The sequence below is a fragment of the Bacillus rossius genome, chromosome 16 (genome assembly GCF_032445375.1).
Source record: "Bacillus rossius redtenbacheri isolate Brsri chromosome 16, Brsri_v3, whole genome shotgun sequence".
NCBI lineage: Eukaryota > Metazoa > Arthropoda > Insecta > Phasmatodea > Bacillidae > Bacillus > Bacillus rossius.
The window spans coordinates 16994006-17021226 of NC_086343.1; the positions used below are offsets into that span (position 1 = coordinate 16994006).

Here is a 27221-nt window from a genome sequence, read left to right on the forward strand (position 1 = left end):
TCGGCGCAAGCCAACCTCAGAAAATTGGCCGCGAAAGCCTGTGATTCTTATCTTAAAATTTGTCACAAAAAATGCCTTATCGCTGTATTAATTTACAGTATATATAAACGCGATTTATAAACTATGTACGCAAGGAACGTAATACGCAAAAGTTAAATATCACAGTTCCTAAATACCCATTTATAAATTACACGAGCAACGGCCAACTTTCAATATTTAAAGTGGAGTGTTCTTAAAACTTCAAAAGATATAGGCTATGTCCACTGACTGCTACAATATTATTTTTATTAAATACATCACTTTTTCACCTATTTAACTATAGCACAATGAAAGCAAATTAGGGTTTTAAAGCAAGTTAAGAATTTCACATATTTTCATGAAAAGCATTCGTTAAAAAAAAAAAAGGAAACCACTTGAAGAAAATTTATTCTACGATTTTACGTTGTAAGTTTTAGGATGGGCGATGTCTTGCGAACCGCGAACTTTTTAACTGTAGTTTCCTTGCTTGTTGCGTGTTTACGCTCATACGTTTTCTGCGAAGTTTATAAACTCGGCTTCCTGTTTCACACCACATGCTTGTAAACACTCGCGTGGAATCTTGCAGCTCGAAAATATCATTTATTAAATATATGGTGAGAAAATTGACTACCCATCAGAAAATGCAAGAGAGCTTATCGAACAGATTTACGGGGAAACGTGTTAAATAATATAGCGTCTCTCATCTTCAAATTGTAGTGTGCATTTAAATGGCAATTTATTATCTCTTTCCAATGCACGATATCTGCAGCGTTGTCATAGTTTCGGTGATCTCTGTTGCCAGATATGCACCACTGGGTACAAACGTTTTAAACACATATTTATAAAGTAATGAATTTTTTTAATTTTTTAATTTTTTAATCTTTTTAAAGTAATGAATTTTTTAAGTAACGGAAACATTGATTTTTTAAAGAGAATATTTAAAACACCTTTTTATTTTTGTATTTTATTAAGAGTATCATCTGATATTACATCTTTACTTGTAAGGATACAGCTAAAAGACGTCATATTTGTTTCAACAACTTTTCTATATAATTTAATATTTAAAAAATTGGCACTATTTGACCATACAAAATAATTAAACGGAATGCATTTTTATTAGTAGTTGCCGATTGTTAGAAATTATTTATACAGTAAAATAATAATGGGTTTTTAACATTGAATTTTTTCTTTCTAAATGACTACACTATTTTATGATCTTAGAATATCAACAAATAGTAAATATAAAAAATATATATGTTAAAACTTATAAGTAACTATTTTTAATGTTAACCAGCCGGGTAGTATAAATTTGGCAATATTGGACCATTTACTCTGTACTGCAAACTAAGATGACAATGATGATAGTGATGACAATAAAAATATATATACAGCGTGAGTTTAATTCGACAAACTTTGGCTGCAGGTTCATAACGACAAAATAAGTTGAAAACATCTATAAAATTGATGGTCTAAAACTCTAAAGTGATTTCCAATACTGGCATTAAGTCTTTGAAGTTGGGTTCTGAACAACATTTATATTGTAAATAATAAATAAATTATTTAAGAGAAATCACCGAGCGACTGGAATATATAGAACTGAATGAAGATAATTTTGCTGCAGCACCAAAATTCGCGGTGGTTGTAGAACTTTATATTCAATGTTCTGCTCCAACTTCAAAGACGAGTACCAACTTGGGAGGCACTTTAGACCATAAGTCGTGTTTTATGTTGTCAACTTATTTTGACATGATGAACCTGCTAGCCGCAAGTTTTATCAGTCGAATTCAGACTCGCCATGTACATGCACCGAATTGGGCGATGAGGGACCGACAAAGTCCAATCCAGATCTTCTAAAGCCTTCAAGGTCACCCTTGCGTGCGCTGCAGCCAATGCTGCTACTTTTAAATCGACTTTTGTTGCCAGCTGTTATCACGTGGGACGTACTAAGTGGGGCCGGCTCGTCTTCTTACCCAGCGGCGGAAAACCTCAAGCTATGTTAGAAACTGAAAATCGTAAAATCATAAAATCTTTTTGAAATGACTCATCGTCAGACAAAATATAACTAAAATTTAGCAAAGTAAATAGGCATTTACAAGGTGTTCATGAATTTTTTCTGTAGTAAAAAAAACACTCTAAGCAAACATGCATAAGCTTTCATTGAGTAGTAGTACCTATTCTAAATTTTTTTCCCAACGGGTTTTGTTCACGATTTTTAATTAATTCATAGAATTAATATAGTCGTTTTATTACAGGTTTTATTAATTTAATGTGTGTATAAAATGGATTTACACTCTAGGCAAAAATGCATTAGCTTTCCTTAAGAAGTAGTACCTATGCTAAATTATTTTGCTTCTTTGATTTCGTGTATTGCTCACGGTTTTAAATTAATTCACAGTACAACTATCATCGATTGTTTATGAAAGGTTTGTTAAATTAATAAAGGTGTGTAATATATTTATAAACTTAAGAGTTCTATTTATGATTCATTAATAACAAGTAATCGCGTGATATAAAATTCTGAATCAGCAGTTCATGTGTAGCCTTTGTCTTAAAACTCTTCTTAATTATTAGGATATCTTTCATAAATCAATAATAATAAAAAAAAGAATTTGGTTTTTCCAAAACACTGAAAAAAGATCAGGTTTCAAGAATTTTGGAAAACAAAAGCAGACAAATATGCAAGCAAACTTAGATTGAAAACATGCCGTCGAACGCATCACTCCTCATTGTTGCACTTTCTCGTTGCCTCAGAGCGATACATTTTCGTTACGCTCCGCAGATGTCATCGCCTAGACTTAACCTTACTTAAACGGGTGTTTCACTACGACAAGCACACACTGAAATTTACTAAACTACTTAGGTATTAAATTAATTCAAAGTTGGCACTCACCTATTATAGTTTTATTTTCCAGACGAAATCCTTCGCGGTAATTCCTTCAGCAGGGGACGCGCGCATCGGCGGGTCGGCCAACCGTCGCTCCTGGAAGCAGTTGCAGCTTTAAAATCCCTCCAAAGTCATTCCCACTGAATTCACAGAATCTACACGTAAAAAAAAAAAAATCACGACACAATGGCGCGTGACATACTGGCGACGCTGCTAAGCGAGACATAATCCATTTTTTTTTTTTTTTTTTTCCAACGAACTTTTTGGAAGTGTCGAAACATCTGAACCAGCATTTCCTTGCAGAGGCATTCCATGTGGTGAGTTTCTGCGTATCTCTCAACTTCCCGACCGTGAACTTTCTTCCATTCATGCGTCGTTAAATACCACCCGTGAAGTAACGCTGGAATCACAATAGCGAGATGGAAGCCAAGCGAATAACATCACGTTCAGACACATTTGTGACGTCAGAGCGGAAAAAAAAAATTCGCGGACGAGCGACGGGATTTTTGGTTTTACGATGATGGTTGCAATGGTTCATTGGTATCATTACTCGTGTGTGTTTTCTTTCTCTGCCAAATTTGTTTGTGAAATCTTTTAAAAGTTATTTTTTGCACGTTATGATGTATTATATTAGCAATATTGATTTTTTTAATAAATAAATTTTAGTTGGTAAAATTTAAACTTTTTTATTGCATACTTTTCTGTTAACAAATGTATTTCCTGCCTTTTATTACTTAATCGAGTTGTAGGAATAAGTCTCTGAAGTATACATTATCTTTAATGAACATTACGACTGTTTATACAGCTTATTTTAAATTCGTTAGTAATTTTTGTAATAAATGACTTACTGTCCATAATTACATATTGTTTAAAATAAGTTTTTTTTACATTATTTTTATGGAAATACACAAGAAAAATACCTGTGAAACCATGGCTGGATGAACAAATATTTTATTACAAACTCAGAAATATATATATATATATATATATATATATATATATTTATTTATTTATTTATTCATGTTCATATATATTAGGTAGAAATGTGTGCGCACGCACTGCTATGAAAACCCATTAGAGTTGTGTTGGTGCACGTGTCAGCAGTGTTCTTTGGCATCGCGCGCGCGGCAGGCCACCATTACGGTAGTGAGCAGTAAGTTACAAACTGGTTCTCCTAACGGGAACCACACATAACTTAGAAAAGTCATAAATTAGAAACCTCGAAAAAATCCACGTAACTTAGAACTGTAATATGTTAGAACGATCATAACTTAGAATCACGTATCTTAGAAACACAAAACGCTGAATCAAACAAATTAGAAACGTCGTAACTTAGAAAGTCATAACTTAGAACTCTCACAACTTAGAACTGTCATAACTTAAAAACACGTAACGTAAAAACACGCAACGCAGAACCACACAACTGAGAAACGTCGTAACGTAGACAGTCATAACTTAGAACTATCACAACGTAGAAACACGCAACTTAGAACTGTCATAACTTAGAAACACGCAACGCAGAACCACACATCTTAGAAACGTCGTAACGTAGAAAGTCATAACTTAGAACTATCACAACTTACAAACACGTAACTTAGAAACACGCGACTTAGAAACACACAAGATATAATATTCTAAGTTATGCCTGTTCTAAGTTGTGTGTTTCGAAGTTGTGTGTTTCTAAGTTGTGACAGCGCCCCTACCCCAACAAGCACACGGTATTGTGGTTAAGCATGCTGAAAGCAATCATTGAGAATTTATTTCAGTCACAAGGATATCGTTATCTTGACTCGCCCAGTCAGGGGTGTATCAATGTTAATGAGGTGGGATGATAAATGCGAGGCTCGCTGGTGCTTCTACAGCGCGAGGCTCTGAACTGGCGCGCAGTCTTCTCGTCGTGCAAGGGACAACTATTAGAATTCAGCCATTAATCATAACACTAGATGGCGGATAAATGGTGATAAATGTGTACTGCGAGGACATTGGGTGCTTTCAAGAATCTTTACCGGGCGTTTCATGTCTAAAAATTATTCTGAAACCACGCGTTTTAGCTTTATTTTTCACTCACCTAAAAACACGGTTTAAAAACTAAATACGAAAACAGTACATACTACCATTGAATATGTACATACATTATACATATATTGAATATGTATATACAAATATTGAATATGTATATACATATTCAATGATACTATCCATCTGCCCTCAGCGTATTCGTAAATGCCATTCGTAAACAGACACCACTCGGATTATCTTGAGCAGTTTCCGAATCACGTCGTGTATTTTTTTCTTCCCTGAAGTTCTGCACACCGTATGTGTGTTCCCAGGTAATTTACAAAACTTGTACAGGCAGGTTGAATGGTGCTTTAAAATAATTAAGACACTTTTTTAAAATAAATCTTGAACAGTTTGTAGATGGAGGCTCTGCACGCCTTATAGCGGCCACCAAAACAAAACTTGCTAATAATTTTACAATAATTACGAGACAAGTCAACGGACTGCGTAACACTTCGCGTTCCCCCTTTTTTTTATACATGTTCGAACCCAAGAAAAATAGAAAGAGAAGCAGATTTAAAATATTACTTACGTTCGCGTTCGGAAGTAGATGAGATGTTAAAAAAAAAGTTGCAAGAGGAAGGTTTTTTTAAAATCCTTTTCGACGTGATCCTCCGGGCGAGCAGACGCGACCCGAACAAATGTGCGAACCAAGAATAGAAGGTGCATCGAGCCAAACATGTAACGGTTTTTTTTGAGCCCGCGCCACCGCAGGTGAGCCAGCTAGTCGGTTTGCTGTTGGCCCGCGCGAGGCAGTGGCATGGTACTCGGAAAGAACATTCGGCAGGGGCAGTGGCGGATCACGTAGGAAAGAGCATTTATGAAGAAGTGAGGCTAACATTTGTATTACGTTAGAAATTTAATTTAAATAAATATATTCATTAGTATAAGTTTACTGTAATACATTTACTGATAACGAAATTCATAATTTATTTTACAAGGATTTAATGTTATAAAGAGAATAAGATTACATTAGTACTTATAATTTAATACAAATTTAATAGTACAAAATGGATATCACAATTATGTTATTAATTTATTAAATAAGACTATAATAAATTACGTATTGTTTTTTAATATGTTATAGTTATATATATGCAATTATTTAACTAATAGAAATCATTTTAATATAAGGAATATATATAGATCATTAATAATGTTCGCAGGTTTTCACGGCCATTGTCTGAAGTAGCTTTGTCTGAAGTAGCTTGGCTTCTGGGTTGTAGCCGTGTCCTTGGCGAATAATTCACCGACGTTTCGGTCGACATTGCATTGCAGTCGCCATCATCGGGGAGCAGTTACCTACCGACTGGGTAACTGCTCCCTGATGATGGCGACTGCAATGTCGACAGAAACGTCGGTGAATTATTCGCCAAGGACACGGCTACAACCCAGAAGCCAAGCTACTTCTATATAGATCACAACTATTTTTGTGTCGTTACTGACATGAGAAGCGATATGGCGTCAGTAGGCCAGCACACGAGACAGGTACGAACACTGCAGCAACAGTCCTCTAGTGCGGCATATGGCTTTCCCCAACGGCCAATACCGCTGCACATCTGCGTAGCATGGACTCGATGAGATGATCTCAACTGTTGGTCTACAGCGTCTCTCATCCTTAGATCCCTTATCCCTAGATTGCATGTGCAATTTAATGGACATTTGCTATCTCTTTCCAATATGAACGATATCCGCTATAAACGCTGTCCTTGTTTCGGTATGCTCATTTGCCAGATACACCCAAAGAGCATATAGCCTAAGTTTTAGACTAAACTTTATAATGTAAAAAAAAAAGTATTTTTAATGTACTTAAAAATGTAGTTATAAAATGTATTTTTACAAAAGACATTAAACATTTACACGAATATATTAGTTATCGGCTTTAAAATGCAGCGTGTGGTAATTACTACAACATACTTAAAATGATGGTTTTGTTTCCCGTATTTACTGAGGTTAGTACGTATGTATACATACATCAACTAACCCCCAAAGAGACTATTCAATACGGTACTTAACGCCAACATGGAAGTGGTGTCTTTCTCTTTGCTCACTCTGGTCTAGTGTCTACATCTTTTGGCTTTCAAATTATACCATTGCGGATGACACAGAGGTCTGTATGTTTTTCCAACACTGGTTCCTGCCCATACTCCATCAGTTCACCACCACCATACGGGACGCTCTCTTGCACGAAAGCTGGGGAGTCGTTCCTTGTCCCACGTTCCCTCCAGATGAGAACAAGTCTATTATTACCGGGTTACACGCTGAATTCGTGACTTCATCGCGAGAACAGAACTCATCTCCATTCGGCGTGCCCACATCCACGATTGTTCCTCCGCCCAGAATCTACCGGCTGTGTACAGGCCCGTTCTACGAAGACACGTAAACGGAGACGGATCTCACGGAACAGAGTTCCTACCACAGCACGCACACGGCAATACTGAGCTCTTCCGTTTACGTTGCACCGTGCGACCAGTGGGAGCCGAGTACCTGGCCACCGTGTCAGCCATGTTTGTTTATTTTCTAAAAACATTTAAAAAAAATTGTTGATATCTAGTGTCATTTTATTACTTTGGAGTCAATTTTTTATTACATACATAAATTTTGCCGTTGCTATGATCTCGAAGCATTATATATTTCTTAAATAAATATCTCGTAACTTTGAAATGAAATCTCATTGTTAGCCAATTGTTACGTTTTTTCTTTCTCTCCCGTGCATTGTGGAAGCAGCAGACGCGATGGCGAAATGTTCCCGGAGATCAGTCCCATTTTACGTGATCCGTCTCCGCAACTGTCGAAAGGGTATTAAGTGGCCCGCCTCGTCAGGGGTGTATGTGTGTTAGTGAGGCGGGATGATAAGCGCGACGCTCGCTGGTGCTTCTAGCGCTGTGTCGCCTCTAAGCACAAGGCTCTGAACTGGCGCGCAGTCTTCTCGTCGTCACAGGATAACTGTGAAATTTGAGCGGTGACCGTAAAATTATATCGCGGATAAATGAAGATGCAGGTGTAATGCAAGTCCTTTAAGTGCTTTAAAGCATGTGTACCTACTGGTTGTTTTACGCCTAAAATTTACTCTGAAAAAATGGGTTTTAGCCATTTTAAAACTTCTAAAAATACAGTTAAAAAACTTAATTCGAAATCAAAAGTACTTTTCGGCCCTCAGTGAATTTTTAAATGCTTTTCGTAAGCAGGTCCCAGTCGGTTATCTTGAGTAGTTTTGAAATCACGTTGTTTTTCCTGAAGCTCTGCGCACCGTATGTGTGCCCGGGTAGGCGGGGCACTTAACTCGGCGGAGCCCAGCACACAACATGCCTGCGTGCATAAAGGCCAGCCACCAGGGTGGAAGACGATTACGCAACAGTGTGAGATGCGACCTGCGTCACTGCTGCTGTTTGCAAGGCACGTCGCAGTAGCGTAACGCCCTCTGTTCCGACGGGGTTGTCAGCAAAAAAGAGAGAGAGAGAGAGAGAGAGAGAGAGCGAGAGCGAGAGAGAGCGAGAGAGAGAGAGAGCGAGAGAGAGAGCGAGAGAGCGCGGTCCCTCACTCAAAACATTCATCGCTCGTGGACGGACACTGACCTCGCCTTCTGATAACAACACTTCCTGCTTGGAAACGAGTCCGTATCACTTTGCGACGCTCGAATGGCGCGTGGCTACCTCATGTTGTGTCTGCCCGTCTACCTGTTCTTCCTACGTCTCTTCCAGCCATCCATCCATTCCGGTAGATTGCAATTTTGACGTCCCCAACCTAGGCCTTACTTCGCCCGGCGCAAAACAAGCAATAAACGTACTATGCATATATTTTTGCATCCGAATACGTTATACGTAAAAATTTAAAGTATTATTTTTTTCAAACCATTGTTTAAGCGCATGTTTTTATTTTATTTTACGTACTGTATTCATAGAAATAAAACAGTGTTCAATGAGCAATGCAAAAAATGCACATTGCTTTATTATTTCTTTAACACTGTTTAGTTACACTACTGAAAAATTAGTTTACAAGGCACAGAAACTCATACATTATGGAATAGTTACAGTTTTCAGTCGCTGTGATGATAGCCTATAGTACTTAGCATTTATGCTGAACTTCCTCCTCCTCCCTCCCCCAAGAATTAGTGGAAAGATAAATCGTCGTAGCTTAGTTAGTCATTCAAAGGGAATCCCGTACATAATAAAGTTGAAGAATCTGTTCACTTAATATTTGGCTCGTCTCACTCGAAAGTCTGCCGTGATATTAATCAATTTTTGAATGTTGAATGAAGAGTTTTCTTGGTGCATATATGTTCGAAGTAAGTTAACTTAATACTCGCCGATCTACGAAGATAACGAAAAATTACGAAGATCTTTGAATAATTTGTAAAAAAAAAAAAAAAAAAAAAAAAAATAGATTTAAGGTGAAAATTTCTTTAAAGTGTGGCGGCCACGCACCCATTTATTTCGGCTACATTTTTAGTAGAATGCCTGCTTTAAAGTAGAACGTTGCCTCCTCCTGAATCTTTGGGGCCAAGTCAACATCCCGGGTTAGTTTTTTCTTATTTTTTCTTCTCCGCGCTAAGTTCGTCGACCGCCAAGAAACCGCAGAAACAGGACACCCCCCGCTTGTGATCCGACAACGATCCCAAGAGAGGAGTGAAGCTTTCCGTACTTTTGTGCTGTCAGAAGCTTGAGGTCACGGGAAAAAAAAATAAACAAACAAACAAGCTGAACAGAAAGTCAGCAGGCCGCCAAGTCGTGAAACCAGACGCGCGGAGATATTTCAAACAAGCAAGCGTCCAGGAGTTGCGGGCATCTTTTACGAGTTTGGCAATCGTCAGCAGACGGCATGCTTTGATGTGGTTTGAACAAACTATTGGACTTTATTGGAATGTCCCAGGGACTATACATACACGTCTAGGTGGCGTCTTGTAAACAAGACAATTCCTTCAGAAAGCATTGCAATTTAGCCTACATGTCAATGAAATTCAACTCTTAAACACACACATTCACTATACCATTAGGTTTGACAAAGAATGAATAATGATAATAATTCCTGTTTTACATTTAAATAGGTACGTAAAATGATTAGCACATTGATCCACACATAGCTATGTATTTACCTTGTACATATTCGACAGGTACAATTTAATCAATTTTACAAATTTACTTTCACGATTTGTCTTGATTTTTTGGGCAGTTATTGTATATTTTGGTTGTATTAACTTTGACTAACAGATTTATACTGAGCTGTATTAAATATGTTCAGAGGATATTTACAATTTGCCTTGTATGGCCATTATTGGCTTCCTTTTTTACAAAAGCAGTATTTCAATGAGTAAGTTTATTAATAAAATTTTACATATCTGCTTGCTAGCTCTGAAGTCGTGTTTTACTTACTACAAGAGTGTACTGCAACACCCAAAAACCTATTTTAAAAAAAGGCGGGAAAAAGGTGCTTGGATAATGAATATAAATTAAAAATTTTAGTCGATAAAAAAGTCATTTCGATAAAAAAAAAAAAAAAAAAACGTGAGCGAGCCTGTCCGTAATCGTCAGTGATGTATAAACATCTGACCTCAGTAAAGAGCAAACTCATGTGTTCTCATGATGTTCATGTTACAAAGAAACATATGATACGAAACTCGGACACGAAATTTAACGTAGAATCCTTAAAAATAATGCCAAGCGTGATAAATATAAGCAAATTGCGTATCCAACTACATAACTGGACGCGAATCACATGAAGTTTTCGCACTCACCGCTAATATTCACTGCCGGAGCAGCTACGACTACCATTGAATCTTCGATGTGAAGAGTGAAAAATTAAACTATATAATGAAACGTCTCCGTTAAAAAAAAAAAACTTAAAAAAATACTAAACCCCGGTTTTTAATTTTATTAAAATACTAACCATCGTGTTAAAATTCATTAAACAGTTAATTCCAAAATGTTAGTTTACCTTAACGAATGTTTAGGTTTGGTGTAATTTTTAAAAACTTTTGGTATCGAGAGAATAGTCGATTAGATTAAGTTAGCTACATTAAAAATTATTTTAACGTTCAGGACGTTTTATTAAGATACTTTATAAAAGAGACTGTTGGTTGGTTGTGTTAGGATATCTACATAAAATATAATTTAAAAGAGTGGATGGTTGGTAATGTCAGTTACATTAAAAATACTGTAGCTAACGTAACGTAATCAATTGCCCTTGTTTTTTTTATAGTACTGTAATGTAGCTAAGCTAACTGACCGTCCCCCCCCCCCCCCCCCCCAGTAGCGGATCCAGAGGGGGGGCTAAGGGGCTCAAGCCTCCTCCAAAAGCATCTGGGTCCACTATTGTTTTAGTGTTTGCCTTGATAAAGCCTAGCCTCAGCTGGGTTAAGCCCCTCCCAAACCAAAATCCTGGATCCGCCATTGGCCCCCCCCCCCCTTCTATTTAAACGCATTTTCAAAGTAGCTTGGCAATTCTCTAATTCATCCGTCACTGAAGTCTATGAAAGACGATATCTCGACACCTTTCCCGCGCAAACAATGTTATCCTATAGGATAATCTGAGTTTGCACGAGCGAACTGCGAACTTGGGAACCGATCGGACCTCGGAATGGACTGGTGTGTGAACCTTAGGCTTCCCGGATGATGATGATGATGATGTGAAGGACGAGGGGGGGGGGGGGGAAGTCGCTCTCTGAGGGGCGTCCGTGAGATCCGCCAGGGCCTGGGCACGGGGTCAAGGTCGGCCCCTCAGCATCGCGCCAGAGGCCTCCACTCCCGAGGTCACACCCGCCCGGACGAGCCCGTGGAAGCTGGCACAAGGATTTACTGGGAGGGGGAATACCGGGTCGTTACCACAACGCCGAACGTACGATAACGCCGAATGCCAAATTGACCGCAACGCCGACAGCTAGAAAACTGCTGTGTGCCACAACGCCGAAATACATTAACGCAGAAAAATGTTGCAGCGGGGAGGGGGGGCCACAGGAGCAAAATGAAAAACAACTGAATGAATTTGTGTGTGTTTCTTAAATGTATCTTAACGCCGAAATACCACAACCTAACCTAACCTAGGCTAGCCTAACCTAACCTAACCTTTGTGGCAGTCCTGCAATGACATTTCTCGGCGTTAATGTATTTCGGCGTTGTGGTAATTCGGCGTTGTGGTACACAGCAGTTTTCTAGATGTCGGTGTTGTAGTCAATTTGGCATTCGGCGTTATTGTACGTTCGGCGTTGTGGTATTTCGGCGTTGTGGTGCGTCCCCGGAAATACCCACACAGCTTAGAACAGTCATAACTTATTGCAGTTCATAACCTATAGCAGTCCATAAACTAAAATAGTCCATAACCCATAACAGTCCTATAACAATTCATAATCTATAAAAATATATAACCTATATTAATTCATAACTCAGAACAGCCATAACTCAGGACATCCATAACTCGGAACAGCCATAACTCAGAACAGTCATTATTTACTTTACTCATACAATGAAATAAGTAGGAAGATAACCCCTCCCGAGTCCAAAATTTATTTTAATTTTATATTCTAGTGTGCAGTTATGGTAACATAAATATTAAATTCGTGAGTTAAACGTTTATTGTATATATAAAAAAAAACGATGTAAGTTTAGTTTTTTGAGGCCATACATTTTTAATATTCCAAGGCCAATCCCCAACTTATTTAATGTCATGTTTCGCGACAGCCTTTCCCGAAGTCTTCCTAGAGCCTCCCCGGCCATCTCCTGACGTTTCTTAACTTCCTGGTCTGAAGAGGCGTCCTTCAAGAGCTCCGGATACTAGATAGAGCAAACGCCTTTTGAGGCAGACAAGTGCGGGGTGAGAGAAGAAACGGCATACGTGTGGACAAAATATAGATCAGAGTTGAAACGAACATTTTTTTTTGACGTGATAACGTCTTATAAATAGAAGAACGCCGGCTGCACGCACGAAAAAGCATGACTCGTCACGTTCCACCTGAGCCGAGCGTGCAAGAACCGGCCAACCACCGTGCGAGAAAATCTATAATATCAAACAGGTTAAGGCGGGCTTTTAAACTAATTGTTCGTGATTATATTTAAACAAATAATTTAAATTAAATTTGCAAAAACTGTAAATAATATTTGAAAATTAAAAAGTATGCAATTTTTCATCAATGTTTTCTTATGACGTTATCACGTAAAATTATCGTACGTAAACCGACTTAACAGACAACCCCCTTTTTTAAAAAATTTAATAGCTGTTGGCACTACTGAAGCGCTGACTTCGTCACCAGCCATCGCTGATAATGTGTGTTTCGGGCCCGAATCTCGGTCAAAGAAAACGCTGTTTATAAGTAAGTTGTTTTAACAATCATAGCAAATATTTTTCATATGGAGCCGCATACAGACAGCCGATAAAGAAACGGTTCACAAAGATTTCAAGTCTTTCACATCGCTGATGGCTGACGTGATTATGTTCACTGGTTGCTGCCAAATATCGTCAGCTCTGTACCGCGTGCATTGCAGGCTTGTATCCGGGTGACTAGTAAGTTGTTGTTCAAATATACCCGAAATAGTTCCACACAAATACCTTAATTTATCTTTACATTTCTGGATACTACATTACAAATTGAATAAATTTTAAATGATTTAAAACTTTTATTCCTGCACTCACTAATATTCTTTTTTTACACGTTAAAGCCAACATTTTTAGTAGGTTCACGGATAAGCAATATATTACGAGGTAGTATATGAAGCGAAACAAAAAAACAAACAAATAATACGTAGGTGCGGCGCCGGTGCCCTACAGTGTTAAAGATATTTTGCAGCCAAGTTTCTGACTTCTATCGGGCGGATGAAAATACATAAATTATGATGAAACAGCCTTCCAGCTTGATTAAACTTACGAGATCTGGCGCACAAAAAAAAAAAAAAAACATAATAACTCTTACATAATCTCTACCGAAATTCTAAAATAAATCAGTCCGAATTCCCAATAACCGGACCCTGTTACCTGTTAGCCTTGAAAGTGCAATGACCTGGCCATTCACGCGTTATTGCACGGATACTGCGCGAAGCCAATTTTTTTGTTCTTACTGATGGCCTGTGCAATTTTTTGCTAGGGACACCCAAAACACTGGCTGAAGTGTGATGTTTGCATAGCGTAAACGGTTTCTTAAAGAACTGCATTTTATGGATGTGACAGCGTTCAACTACGATGATTCTGATTCATATTTGCAAACCATCATCAGGCGTAGTCATGGTCAAGCAATGTTTTGGGTGCCGCAATATGGCGATTGTTATGTTGGATAGTGACTTAAATTACTTCACAGCACGCCATGACCAGATCATTTTTAAACTCTTGTGTTCCAATTCTTAGGCCGGGTTTATAACCTACGCAAAAAAACAAACTTATGACGCAAAAAGTTCAATAACGAAACTTTCAAATATCCGTTTATAAAATACGTAAGAAGCAAAAACGAAACGTAAACATAGCCCAAAATTTGAACTTAGTGAGTTTCGGCTGGTGTTTCCGTCCGCAAACATTTTAAGATGCAGACGTTATGTGCACAGAAGACCACGTGTTGCTTTAATTATACCTGTACACAGAGAAAATAACACTGTTAAATCAAATGATAGACAATTTCATATGTTTTCACGATAATACATGAATTATTAAAATAAGCTCGGGAAAAAAAAATTGTTTCCTATCGTTGGTAGGGTTGGTGGCGTCTTCCGAACTTGCGAGATTTATTAAAGACAGTGATTTTTTGCATTGGTCGAGTGTTGCGTCGTTTCATTGTTTATAAACCCTAGAAATGGGTTAAACGTATGTGCATATATCTTGACTCAACCTGAATCGCGATCGGTAAGGTCAGGAAAGCGAGAACTGCCAACCTTCCGTCTGTGCCGAGGAGAAAGTGGAGTAGGTACCTAAACGCGTGTGTCGGGGCATGCCAGTACATGCTCTTGTTCCTCGGGCGGGTAAATCCGCCGCGGTTGAACTAGGCCAGCGCGAACAAGAAGTCGCGCGCAACGGGTGGTGGCGGAACACTCAGCTGCTGTTCTCGGAAACAACGGGCTTGCCTTCCCAGCCTCTCGCGCTTCAGTGGCTCCAGGCAGGAAGTACAGTGTAGCCTCCAACCCAGGCGCCAGTCCTCAGTTGCCTCGAAATTGAAAAAAAAAAAAAAGTATGTAAAGTCGGTTTACGGACGATAATTTTACGTGATAACGTCATAAGAAAACATTGATGAAAAATTGCATACTTCTTTAATTTTCAAATATTATTTACAGTTTTCTGCAAATTTAAATAATTTGTTTAAATATAATCACGAACAATTAGTTAAAAAACACACCTTAAACCTGTTTGATATTATAGAAGATTTTCTCGCACGGTGGTTGGCCGGTTCTCGCACGCTCGGAACAGGCGGAAAGTGACAATTTTTCGTGCGTGCAGCCGGCGTTCATCGATCTATAAGACGTTATCACGTCAAAAAAGTTTCGTCACTGCATCGCTCAGCTGGTGACGGTAAAAAATGGGATTGCGGCCTACGGGAGTTCAAACACCCCCCCCCCCCCTTTCCAACAAATGAAAATGTAGCAAAGAATTAAGAATAATTGTCAATTGCTGTTTACGAAATAGTAACAACGCGTATGTGACCGATGCAGCACCTACTGGGCACAAAACAGCGTGTGCAGATCTTCAGAAGAAATCACGCTATATGACAACTGCTCAAGATATCTGAGTGGGGTCCGTTTACGAAAGAAAAAAAAAACTTAGTAATGCGCTGAGGGCGGATAGGTATGTAGTTCTGTTTCCATACTTAGTTTATATACGGTATTTTCAGGAGAGTGAAAATTATTAAACTACGTGTTTTCAGTATAATTATTAGATGGTTACAGCTCCAAATTCCATAGTTGTCTTACGCACGACGAGAATACTGCGCGCAAGTTCAGAGCCTTGCGCTTAGAGGCGATACCGCGCTAGAAGCACCAGCGAGCGTCGCACTTACCACCCCGCCTCGCTAATAGTGAGGAACTAGCTGTGAAAGGATATTATGGATTATTCCGGCACTTACACAATCTGATGTACATACAATACAATTTTCGGTGGTTATTTGTTTGTTTACAGATTCTCCGCGAACATATCAAGACGATTTTTAATTTAAAGTTGTTTCATGATGGTCAGTTACAAATATACCGAGAAATGTGGGGCAGCTGGTTTGACTACCGACTACCTTCACATTTCTGCTAACGGGAGCGGATCATGCGCCTGAAAGGTCACAAAGATGCATGGAAGGACGCAGGGTAATAATACAGCCAAAATACACTATTTTATGGTCTTACAAAAAGCAATATTTAGTCAAATAAAAAATACTAAAACTTTTAATTATTCATAGTACACGAAATATTAGTTTTATTTAATGTTAACAAGCTGGGTATGATCAATGTGACAACAATGGCCGCCATTTGCTCTGCACCCCAAACTAAGCTTGAGACGGATTACAGTTCGGGATTTGTCGAAATGAATAAAAACTATTTATACACATGTGAAGTACCTGCTGCTATATTACTTGTCGTTTACGAATACCTACTAAAAGGACCATTTATCCTAGAGGTTCTTAAAGGATGTTGGTAAAAGTTCCGTATCACGTATCCAAGTTAATCCCATGATTCTGTAGTACATTATGCATACTGTTTTCATTAAGTATGTCGACAGATCCTGGAGTAAAGAAAAACTTGTGATATAAAAATTAATTATGATAGCAAGTTTAATACAAAAATAAAATTTCACAAGACCTGACAAAATATGCTTGTATTGTAATATTTTTGTTATGCACAGGATCTGCTGACGTACTAAATTAAAACAAAAAGTATCATGTACCACAGGACCAATTATACATGCCATCAGGATAGAATATTATTTCGATATTATGTTGAAATACAACAAGAACGTGTATTTCCAAAATTACCATTCCAAATTTTGCTTTTAAAAATAAATTAATTTAAGTAGATTTCTAAAAAGGATTCATTACATTATTAAGTTGTGTCTGAAACGTTTATGCTCTTTGGCCTTATCTGAAACAGAGCACTCTAAAACAAAGACAGCGCTAACAGTAGGTATCAGGGGCGCAAATTTGTAGGATTTGTAATGGGGATCCCCACGGCAAAATTCCCGGGAAGGGGGGGGGGGAAAGCCCCCCGGGATCTACGCTCAAGGCAGATATCATGCGCTGGAGGGTAAATTGCCTGTTTGATTGCACACTGCAATCTAAGGATGAGACAAGCTATAGCAGTGACTACGATCCAGTGGCGGACCCACATTCAAATTCCGGGAGGGGTGGATGATCGAGTTTTGGATGGTATGGTTTACGCACAGTTAAATGGGAAATCCGAAATAAAAAAAATAACACGGCGAAGTAGCAATAAAAACGCAGAATTACACATTTAAAAAAATGAACTCACTTCAATGAAGTGCGGTCTGGAGTAGCTATTTTTGTTACAGTTTTTTGTTAGTTTTTTTTTTGTTGGGGAAAAAATGAGTCGGGGGCATTAGCCCCCGTATGACCATCACAGTAGTGACAGCAGCACACGTTAACTCTGAATTTTAATGTACCACGACTCTTAAAGCCTTGAATAATAGGTACCATACAAAATAATTATATCCTTAATGCAACAAAAACCACTACTTTAAATAAAATTCTTCCTCCAGTCACGCGTTAAAAACATCTTATTCGTAGCGTTAAAAAACGTTCTAGACCAACACATTGAGAGAACCCTCCCTCCCTTCCCCAACGTAAAAAGTGACCTTGAAGCGCTGACGACTGACTCTTTATAGCTATGTATATTGCAGATGGCTTCACTGCAAAAATTTGGAATGTCAAATTATGTGGTAATAAAAATAATTATTTATTGTATTGTTGGGCACCAGGTACCCTTAGTACCGTTTTTTTACCACAGTTTAACTTTATTGATGCTAAGAGATGACAAAAAATAGATTTAGGTTATATTGATCCAAGGTCAGAGAATTGTTAAGACATTTACTGTAATGAAGGTAATATGCGTGGGTAAAGAAAACACAAAAGTGGTTAATAATAAAAGAAAATATGTAAACAAATGCCAGAAATTTGAATAAAATAAATTCGTGTCTGTAAGGGCTGATGAGACAGATTATTATTAGGTTAATTTAACACACATTACTCCTGTACAAATAACCTGAGTTACAAATTTATACAGTACATTAAATATGATACCAAATAAAAAAAACAGCTTAATATAAGACTGAACAGGCATAAACTTGTTAATCAATTGGAAAGTTACGTCGTGCACATAGAAAATATTAAAAGTTAGGTGTATACTTAGCACAATTCTCACTGACTTTGGATTTTATACCGTTTTCATACAATAAATGTTTATTCTGAGCTATGTCACTTTTATCAATGTCAGGTTTTTTTTTACAAGTATTTAACTTTACTTTATATTTAATGGGCTAGAAGACTCAAGGTAGGCTGAAAACCCCGGTATCCCTGGACTACTGGGGAGCAGAAACAAAATTAACTCTGTAATTACGCCTTATAGCTGCATAAAATACTTTCTGAAAAACTAAGTCTGGCTGGTGCAGAATGGATAGTAATAAGCACTTTAGTGTTGAATCAATCGTAAGAACGTGAAATATGTTTATAATTTCATCTCTGGATAGTGAAGTAACCTTTTGAAACACAGTATCATGCAAACTATATTGCCGGAAAGTTAATCAAACTCACTGCGTTTCTTGTGTGTAGATCACCCTTATTTCATAACCCTTCCTATTCAATGTACTAGATATATAAAATGTCATAATTTGCTCTTAAAATAAGCAGGATTACACACGAATTTAGCCACTTTTTGCTTTTACAATGGCGTAACTTTTAACGTCTGTTCCAATTATGAATCATTCAAAAATGTGCCAGAATCAAATAGAGCACCCTGATTGGTAGAAAAATTCTACTTGGAAGTGAATTAACACAAATATACAAATGATAGCTCCAAATTTCAAAATATAAATAGTTAGAAATAATACAACAATCGAAACCAATGTTTATGTTAAAATAACAATAACATAAATTCTGTCTAGAGAATGCAGGCTATTGTTATTGCGTGACTGGTCTATTGCCATAGAGTAAAGCAGTTCAAAGAGATATTTTCAAATTTTTAAAATAAACAAATTAAAATATCTGCAAACAGAAAATAATTAAAATCGTAGACTTAACAGTTTTGAATTTACCGCTGTGATTCGTTACGTCACAACCACATCGGATTTAAATACTGGTGAACTATCTAAAGCAATAACACCGATACTTAAGTGGTCACGTTTTTTTAGATTTTGCTGAAATGATAAATATATAAATAAAAAAAAAAACATTAATTACCTGCAACATGTCACGTCACCTTGTTAAGTGACGTTCTCGTTCAACTCCTGTGATGTTCACGAAACGGTTTGTATTACACACTAAAAAAAAAAAAATTTAAAATGGTAACTAGTGACTCAGCTCTAAACTAACCAACCCGGACCGCCACGTAATTTAACTATTGCTGTTTGGCTATTTCACCGCCTTCCTTAGTCTCCCGTAGGCAACCCACCAAACAACCAAATCGTTCGGACTCGAAAGGAAAAAAAGCACTTTACTGCCATCTATGCGGCAACACTTGAACTACTCTCGGTTCATAGGAGTCGACTGGAAAAAATCGATTGAGTTTGAAAACATTCTCAGGGTGTCCACAGTACTTTCGTACTAGATCTAGTACTTTTTTCTTTAATGTAACGCCAATATGTTTTATTATTAAGCGTAATTATTTTTAAAAACTATGGAATGTATGTGTGTGTGGTGTGATATTTAAGTTAGAGCATTGCAATGTCATAATTACTTCCTAAATTGTTAAAACCATAACAAATTTATAATTTAGTACTTTTTTCTCGCCTAAGTTGGTACAAAATATTTTTTCCTTGTAGACACCCTTAACATTCATCCGTGTTTACAAACGAAACACTGCAGCGCCCCACCAAGCGAATGTAAACCTCAACCACACACATTACTAAGCGCACTTAAAATGCAGATCCTGTAATCCTTCATGAGACTAATTGGTTTTAATATAATTTTTACAATGCAATTACTTCGGCATATGTTACATAGTTCACAACTAAAAATTAACTCTACTGCATTTTTTAAATAGGTTGATTAAAAAAAAGTTTCAGCATAATTAATTTTTTACCTGTCCATAAACAGGTACTCATGGCAATAATTTCAAATTTTATTAATCTTTATATGTCTAGTATGCAAATTGTTTTTTGCAATGATCATGCTGTGAAACTTCAATATCAAATTCAGACTCTCTGTACATTGTACAAATAGTTTGCACAGTGAAAATATAATACAGAATTTATTTAATATTCCTTCTTGAGATAAAAATAAATTTTAAAAGTTCAGTTCAATTAACTTAACTGAATTTAGAACAGTGTGGACAAATGGCTTGGTTAACTACATTAAAGAATATTGTCAAATTGTTTCAACAGTTGGTTAGAATTTACCAATTTAAAATGTAGCTAACTTAACCTAGCCAACTATCATTATTATTGTATAGTATTTTTAATGCAAGTAACCTACCCTACCACTCACACAATTTCAAAGTATTTTTAATGTATCCAACCAATCGTAAACACAATTTCACAATATTTTTAATACATAACTAATCTAACCAACTGTACACACTATTTCATAGTAACTTTATATGTAGCTAACCAATCAACCAACTGTTCACACGATTTCACAGTATTTATGAAGATAACCTAACCAGCCTTTCTCATGGTTTGATGAATTTTTAAGAACAAAACTTAGCATGATCACTCATTAATATGGATTAAATGATGTAGGTATAACAACATTCTATAAAAGTACTTGGAAAACATTCCAGGAGCATAAAAAATTTAAAAATAAGTTTTTTTTATTGTGACAGAATATATGTTAAAATTCTTTGATCCTAAATTTTTACAATTTTGGTTAAAATATGTACAAAATGTACAAAATATGTCTCATTTTTGTACATTATGAAGTTTTGGTCTCAAAATTCTATCTAATCATACACTATTAACTTTCTGGTACTTAATAGTAAATTGGGGCCACACAGATATTTTCTCACTTCATTCTGCCACATAACAGGGTCTTTTAATTGGCATTATTAATAAATAACAATGTCTAAAAAAAACATATAAAAAAAAACAGACCAATCCAAACTATTAAACACTAAAAATTGGTAATCAATCATTTGAGCGCTTCAAGTTTGAATACATTTGAACTCTTCACGCACGTGCAAAATTCTGTACACATTACTAATTTGGGTGGGCTGTAAAAAAACTGGTCAAGAGTGCTACTTCAGCACCACCCAGCTTGTGTAAACTCCAACAGAAAATTCTGTTTCAGGTACATCCACAAGAGATTTCTTAGCATGGCTATCGGGTTCAAGGTCAAGGTGATTTGAGCAAGAAGCATACACACAATTCCTCGGCTGGGTGGAATTTCACGTGAAACTTTGATAGTTTTCTGAAAACTTAAAGAAATTCAATAATCATTAACCTACCAGTCTTCAACATGCATTTGTTTAGAAAACTATGGCCTAGACCACTATGTTTTAATATTTTCAAATAGTTATTTATTAGTTAAATAATTCAATTAAATTTATTTTGCATAAAAAAATTTCCATTTCAAGCATATGAACTGACAGTAAATTTATGTATGTGTTCTGAACTTCAGAACAGTTAATTATGATACATGTTCTAGATCAGTAATGGCCACTCTTTTCAAGGGCAAGATATCATTTTTCAAACTTCTCCACAGGCCAGACTCATATGAATTGAAAATAACAACTCTTGCAACAATTTTTGAATGTGCTATGTTTCTTCAGAAATCAGAAAATGCAATATGTAGCAAATAATTCTCTTAAAAATAGTATTAACCAAAATTTTTAAAATTCTAAGGACTGACTTTAAACAATATACTGATACAAGAATATTAATATTTATACATGCAATACATTGAGTACAAAAATAATAATAATATTTTCAGTGTTTGTGCGAGTAGTATACTGCCAACTTGACATGGTCCACTTGAGCCTGATGTGTCACTAGTTCTCTTCTTACCAATAACCTCCCCTGCTCTATATACGTATGCATGTGCAAGGGAACATATGCCAGTGTTTAAATAATGCACAACTGGTCTGGAAGAGAGTGCAAGTGATTGCTGCTAGGAGCAGTGTGACGTTCCCACAAATACATTAAAATATAACATCGTAATTTGTTTCCTTTATATTCTCAAAGTGCTCTGTTTCTTTTCAGCTCCGACGATCAACCTTTTATTAAATAACCCAATTAATTCTATTGTATCCAGGTGGACTTGGGACATTTTGCAACACACCCCTGAGCAGTAATATTTTTTGCAAACTTAATGTATTCAAATACAGTTAATGTAAAGGTTTTTTTTTTTACAGCAACTTAATTAGTTCTTATTATGTAAAGTATTTTCAGGTACAATTTTTGTAATGTAAGCGGTACGGATCTAGTATCTCATAACGATCATCAACAAGGCGGGAAGAGTCTTGATAATGGCCATTTTCTTGTATCCGGCTCAGTATACAATCATCACCGCTCGTGATTAGAAAAATCTGCACTCCAGGGACTTCATTGCTTGCCATCGCTGACAGTTTACTTCTGTTTTAATAATTTAGTGTTCTAAATCAATTTTATGTTTATCCTTGGTGCCTGCCTCGGGAGTCAGACTGATTAAATAATAGTATTTAACACTCTCATGGGAATTTTTGTGAGTAACTTGTTGGCCACGAAGGTGAAAGACTGCGAATAATACAGATTCATACCGCCAGGCGTTTTAAAGTATTATAGCACGTGACGAGTAAAAGACATGCGGCCACATGCCAATAAATCGTGTTAAACATGAGATGTTTTACCATTATTTATTATGTGTCAACAACTTCTGGTACAAGGCGTGTGGGAAGTCTCTAAGAGCCCACTCTTTGTGTAAGCGTTTCCGATGCTCAGAACGGACCAGATCTGGAGTCTCGTTAACACATGGGTGACGTCACGAACTTGTTCAGCAGTATCCATCAAGTCTGTGTGCCCAATAGTGGCGCCCAGGCATATGCTATTGACATGCACGTTCTTACAACATCATGCTAACAACTCATTCCACCTGCATTGAAACAGAAGGCGACTAATACATGACAATACACCTAATAAAAATTATTTGTTAAAAAATTCTCCAAGTGGGCCAAGGGAAATTGTGGTGTGGGCTGAATGCAGCTCGCACATTGCAAGTTGGCTATTCCTAATATAGATCATATAGGCTTTTGCGGCCATGGGCATATACAAAATAGGGGAGGGGATGTATCTCCCCCTAAACCTAAAAATAATTATCATTCCCACCACAAAATGGAAAAAATTTCAAAGCAAACAGCATGTAAAGTGGTGCTATCTATCCCTGAAATGAAAATTAAATTCATTAACTGTCTCAATTATAAAAACAAGTGTATGTGAACATGAAAACACTAGTTTAACAGATAACAAACCAGTAAAATGAGTAGTGTTTAATTTTATGCAACTAATGGCCACAACTTTAAGATGTATAAAGTTGAATAAAGTAGAATTTATTTTAGTAACGGTTCACCGATGATGAAATGAAATATTTCAAGACCCATGTTTACTGTTGCCAATTGCATGGCACATAATAAAATGATAAATACAACTCATTATACCTTCACACAAAATAATGGAGCACAAGTGTAAACCATATGTTTGTATATTGTACATTACTGACATAATTATTTGTATAATTATTATTTTTGCATTATTGAGGAAGAAATACATAACAGATTTTACTTACTGCCAAAAATTTGTATTTGTATAAATTACGAAATATATCTCCCAATGGAATCTTTAGAACAATGACCTAGAAACAAAAGATTTCAAGGTGTATAGAGTTGACTACCGTAAAATTCATTTCACTACAGTAAAACTTCACAGATGATCAAATAAAACATTTTAAGACAACTTGTACTTTTTGAAAAAGCTTTGCTCTTTCATTAACATGAATTAAGACTTCTGGACAAATTAACCAGAGCTAGTTCAGTTTCTGTTTCTGATAATCTTTCTTAAATAAAATTGAAATAATTTTCTTTTGATCAATATTTAGCATTTATCAACCTCATGTAAATGGCCTTTAGCTTATATAACACGTTGAACTATTTATTTAATTATGTAAATGATTTCTGGGCTGATCCTCTGTGTTCACAGAGGCTCGGATATGGCATTATGGCCACATTACCAGTGAATTTGAAATCAAAATGGCAACGACAACCTTCTAGTGTCAGACCACACAGAACTCAAGAAAATAGTTTTCCAAAATTATAACTGTTCATTTATGTAAGAACATCGAAATGTCACAGGTGCAGCCAGGTGGTGAAGCCCAGCTCATGTGCAGCCAGGCGGCGAAGCCCAGCTCAAGTGCAGCCAGGTGGTGAAGTCCAGCTCAGGTGCAGCCAGGCGGTGAAGCCAAGCTCAGGTGCAGCCAGGCGGTGAAGCCAAGCTCAGGTGCAGCCAGGCGGTGAAGCCAAGCTCACGTGCAGCCAGGCGGTGAAGCCAAGCTCACGTGCAGCCAGGCGGTGAAGCCAAGCTCACGTGCAGCCAGGCGGTGAAGCCAAGCTCACGTGCAGCCAGGCGGTGAAGCCAAGCTCACGTGCAGCCAGGCGGTGAAGTCCAGCTCAAGTGCAGCCAGGTGGTGATGTCCAGCTGACATGTAGCAGGTGGTGAAGCTAAGTTCAGGTGCAGCCAAGCGGTGAAGCCAAGCTCACGTGCAGCCAGGTGGTGAAGCCAAGCTCACGTGCAGCCAGGCGGTGAAGCCAAGCTCACGTGCAGCCAGGCGGTGAAGCCAAGCTCACGTGCAGCCAGGCGGTGAAGCCAAGCTCACGTGCAGCCAGGCGGTGAAGCCAAGCTCACGTGCAGCCAGGCGGTGAAGCCAAGCTCACGTGCAGCCAGGCGGTGAAGCCAAGCTCACGTGCAGCCAGGCGGTGAAGCCAAGCTCACGTGCAGCCAGGCGGTGAAGCCAAGCTCACGTGCAGCCAGGCGGTGAAGCCAAGCTCACGTGCAGCCAGGCGGTGAAGCCAAGCTCACGTGCAGCCAGGCGGTGAAGCCAAGCTCACGTGCAGCCAGGCGGTGAAGCCAAGCTCAAGTGCAGCCAGGCGGTGAAGTCCAGCTCAAGTGCAGCCAGGCGGTGAAGTCCAGCTCAGGTGCAGCCAGGCGGTGAAGCCAAGCTCAGGTGCAGCCAGGCGGTGAAGCCAAGCTCAGGTGCAGCCAGGCGGTGAAGCCAAGCTCAGGTGCAGCCAGGCGGTGAAGCCAAGCTCAGGTGCAGCCAGGCGGTGAAGCCAAGCTCACGTGCAGCCAGGCGGTGAAGCCAAGCTCACGTGCAGCCAGGTGGTGAAGCCAAGCTCACGTGCAGCCAGGCGGTGAAGCCAAGCTCACGTGCAGCCAGGCGGTGAAGCCAAGCTCACGTGCAGCCAGGCGGTGAAGCCAAGCTCACGTGCAGCCAGGCGGTGAAGCCAAGCTCACGTGCAGCCAGGCGGTGAAGCCAAGCTCACGTGCAGCCAGGCGGTGAAGCCAAGCTCACGTGCAGCCAGGCGGTGAAGCCAAGCTCACGTGCAGCCAGGCGGTGAAGCCAAGCTCACGTGCAGCCAGGCGGTGAAGCCAAGCTCACGTGCAGCCAGGCGGTGAAGCCAAGCTCACGTGCAGCCAGGCGGTGAAGTCCAGCTCAAGTGCAGCCAGGCGGTGATGTCCAGCTGACATGTAGCAGGTGGTGAAGCTAAGTTCAGGTGCAGCCAAGCGGTGAAGCCAAGCTCACGTGCAGCCAGGTGGTGAAGCCAAGCTCACGTGCAGCCAGGCGGTGAAGCCAAGCTCACGTGCAGCCAGGCGGTGAAGCCAAGCTCACGTGCAGCCAGGCGGTGAAGCCAAGCTCACGTGCAGCCAGGCGGTGAAGCCAAGCTCACGTGCAGCCAGGCGGTGAAGCCAAGCTCACGTGCAGCCAGGCGGTGAAGCCAAGCTCACGTGCAGCCAGGCGGTGAAGCCAAGCTCACGTGCAGCCAGGCGGTGAAGCCAAGCTCACGTGCAGCCAGGCGGTGAAGCCAAGCTCACGTGCAGCCAGGCGGTGAAGCCAAGCTCACGTGCAGCCAGGCGGTGAAGCCAAGCTCACGTGCAGCCAGGCGGTGAAGCCAAGCTCACGTGCAGCCAGGCAGTGAAGTCCAGCTCAAGTGCAGCCAGGTGGTGATGTCCAGCTGACATGTAGCAGGTGGTGAAGCTAAGTTCAGGTGCAGCCAAGCGGTGAAGCCAAGCTCAGGTGCAGCCAGGTGGTGATACCCCAATCAGGTGCAGCCAGGTTGTGAAGTCCAGCTCATGTGCAGCCAGGTATTGAAACCCTACTCAGGTGCAGCCAGGTGGTAATACCCCACTCAGGTGAATGTAGTCCAGCTCAGATACAGCCAAGAGGTGAAGTTCAGCTCATACGCAGCCAGGCAAGTGAAGGCTAAAACATACATATTCCAAATATAACAAAAATTTTTCATGCAAACAGAAAGCCCTAAATTTCATTTAAGCATTTAGTTTTATAATACCTGCCATCATACTGCAGTCTTTCACCATGTTTTTGATACGTGCCTTAGCACAGCCGACATGTCTCTGGCATTGCAATGCAAAAGGTTCTGTTTGGTGGTCCCCTTAACACCTACAGAAAACAAATAAACCTCACTTCAATATCATACAAGTTTGTTACAATTCATGTCATTTAAGTTATTGTGAAACATCATACTGTAATGGAAACACCTATGGGTACCAAAATAGCATTCAATCGCTTATATTAACATCGTGTGGCACTGCCACTTTGCAAAAGACTGTAATGACATAAGTAATATCAACTCATTATGGAATAATTAAAAAGCCCTAGACTTAAATTTCTATTTTCATTTCATGATGTTTTAAAATACTTAATATTTACATACTACTACTATCAAAGCCAGTCAATTTGTCAAAAATGTAATATTTACACTTGTATTTTTTTTTTATATTGAAATAAATTTTCACTTCATTCTTAGATTAAAACAATAATGTAAGTAGTTGCATTTAATATGTTTAATTTAATTTTAAATGTAAAACATACAGAAATTAATGAACACTGCAAGTGTGTGAAATACTTACTGCTTATAATAATCGATTATGACGTCTCCATTTTCTC

The 27221-nt window shown here is 38.5% G+C and overlaps 1 protein-coding gene across 6 annotated transcripts in view; it reads right to left on the reverse strand.

Annotated features, from left to right (window-relative positions):
* The window catches only part of LOC134539856 (calcium release-activated calcium channel protein 1), a 78921-nt gene extending 59397 nt beyond the window's left edge, over window positions 1-19524 (reverse strand). Inside the window, exons 1-2 of one of the 6 annotated variants that reach the window (XM_063382166.1) lie at window positions 19446-19524; window positions 2909-2998 (exon numbers count right to left, since the gene is read on the reverse strand). The gene's annotated coding sequence lies outside the window, so the exon portion shown is untranslated. Of the gene's footprint in view, window positions 1-2908; window positions 3027-3162; window positions 3248-18668; window positions 18798-19313 lie in introns of those variants that run through there. The other 5 variants (XM_063382164.1, XM_063382167.1, XM_063382173.1 and 2 more) reach the window with 5 other exon arrangements.
* Between the last annotated feature and the right edge of the window lie 7697 nt (window positions 19525-27221).